Source organism: Phalaenopsis equestris, unplaced genomic scaffold (genome assembly GCF_001263595.1).
Source record: "Phalaenopsis equestris unplaced genomic scaffold, ASM126359v1 Scaffold000002, whole genome shotgun sequence".
Lineage (NCBI taxonomy): Eukaryota > Viridiplantae > Streptophyta > Magnoliopsida > Asparagales > Orchidaceae > Phalaenopsis > Phalaenopsis equestris.
In genome coordinates, this window is record NW_018164444.1 from 65,673,915 (window position 1) to 65,676,686 (window position 2,772).

Sequence of the window (2,772 nt, forward strand, 5' to 3'; positions counted from 1 at the left end):
GTAACGAATAAAAAATTATCACTGCTATTTAATTTCTATAAGTGAAATTCAAGTTTATTTTTTCATAACTCTAAGACGCAAAAATATTATAAATATAAATTTGAAAATTTAGATGTTAGATACGTAAATACTTTATAATTATGTGATTTTCTTTTAAACTTTCCAATTAATTAAGTAGCCGCTGCCTTTATATCCTATCAGAAAGGTGGTGCGATGCCCGATAAAGAGGGATTAAAAGCAAAGAAATAAAAATAAAAAACTCGATGCCCGATAAAGAGGGATTAAAAGCAAAGAAATAAAAATAAAAAACTCGATGCCCGATAAAGAGGGATTAAAAGCAAAGAAATAAAAATAAAAAACTCGGTTATGGTACAAGCTCGGGTTCGATGCTGTCATGTGCGCTATCAGATTTTCTATTTTTGATAATTACATAGATATCCTTCAAAATATTAATATTTATAAAATAATTATTTATGTGATTTTTTTAAAGTACAAAACCGATATATTTAGAATTGGAAATGTGTTAAAAATGAAAAAAATGATGGTTGCAATTTTACCATGAATTTTGATACTTGAGTGACAATTTAAAAATAGATGAAAGAGGGTAGTGACAATTTGAAAATGGATGAACGAGGATACTTGTAAATAGTAGATTTGGTCTGTATTTAATTGTCACTTTTTTTTTTTCAGGGTAGAGAGCTTTACCGGTTTAGAGGCCTCGTTTAGTTGGAATATTGGGTGTAAGAAAATAAACTATTTTTAAATTAGATTCTAAATTCTTAATATAAGCTTGTTACGGCGTTGACGATAACTCTAATGCCTTCCTAAATGTTTATATTTATCTTGCACCAATATCATTTGATTGTTAGGTATGCATAGAGTAAGTCATGACGATAAATTATTTCAATTAGTTGATATTATGAAAGGGAATATTGCGGCATTATGATAGGCTGCAATATTCATTGTTTTTTGTATTAGATGATTAATAATCATAATTACATAGTCAATAATGATAAGTATTATTGCACGATTATGAATAATTTTATTTGGTGCCCCTTGAGGAATAACAAAATATAGTAAGCATCTCTTCTTTTTGAGAGTGAGTTGGTCTTCCTAATCACCTCTTGACCACCATCATCCAATTATCATCATCGTCGACTGTCATCATAAAGTCATTGTCGTCATTGTCGGACTGTCATCATTTGATTGCTGCCATAATCTCAGACTACCATCACCCACCTATCACCACTATCACTCCTGATCATCACTACATTTCCATCACTCTCCATCATCTCTTGAAATATTGCATTCCCGTATTTAAGAGACATACACAATTTATGTTAAGTGTCATGCTATATTTTTTTGGGGGGGTTATCCCTTCACAATCCACATAAGAAATCTTAGGGTCCGTTTGAGGCAACTTATTTGGTGCGGTGGTGTTTTGAAAACGCACCTGACCTATTTGGGTAAACTGCATTTTGGCAGCTTATGCGTTTTCAAAACGCCAAAAACAGTGTTTTCCCACCGCACCTATCTAGGTGCGGTGGGAACTTTGTGTCAGCGATCTAGCTTTTTCAAAAAAAATAAAAATTTGTAATAGTCACCGCTCCTAACTTATCGACAAATTATTTTTAATCAGCTTATCAGCCGATTATTCAATAAGCTGCAGCTGCCCCAAACAGACCCTTAGGCTATTTTTGTATTCTTTATCTATTTGTTTGCCCGTGAAATTTTTCGGAAATACTAATATGATGAACTCCCGTGTTCTATGCACGTAATAATGAAAAATTAATTTTAAAACAAAAAAAAATGGGACTTCTTTATATGGAAAATTTCACGGCACTCTGAAGACGAGAGATCAAGGAATTCACATATAGACCTTAAGGAAGCGTGATATGATTCCGTTTCAATGGACTCATTTATCCATCTTTTGAGCATATTTGTTGAGTTTATTACTAATTAATATAATTGTGGATCAGCGGTTGCAGTCTTGTAGAGGTGAGTGATGCCGCACAAGAGGTTGGCCTAAAAGCTCCAAATAGTGGTTACATTATTGGTTGGATTCCCACATGTTGATAATCAATTAAATGTATCTCCTATCTGCTCCTAATAATTTTTTCGATTCCAAAAAACCTCTCTAAGTTTGGAGAAAATGCTACGTCCGAATCCAAATGATGAACATAAAGTTTTTTTGTCCATAATGACATATTTCTCGTGTCTCGCGTACGACTGAGAATTAAAGCTTCGTTAAAGTAAAACACTAAAATATATATCACTTAAAAATTATACATCTCTCAATTTTATTATATTTGCTTGTTTAATAGGTGGAAGAGAATATTGCTGTTCAAGAGAATAATGCTCGATATTTTTTGAAACAATGTTATGTGATGAATCATAAAATATATAATTTCATTTTATTATTGATGAGTGAAAAAAAATTTGTGGCGGCGGAGTAACGAATCATTATTTTTGTAAAAAAATTATTGACATCATAATTTTTTAAGAAAAAAATCTGAAAAAAAAAATCACGAGGCTCGGTATGGTTGAAATATTCCACCATGATTGATCCCACAGACCAAAAAATGCTCACACGCTTTCTCAAGTTACAACGTCAGTGCTTGAAAGAAATCTTCCAATGGTAGGGAGCATTCGCAGTGGGGAGTGACTGTTGGAGATTCAGTGCATGCAACGTCTATGGGGGTCAACATGACTTTATGGGATGACGGGTCGTTTTGTAGGTTGTTTTGTGACTACACCACGGCAGGTGGTGCT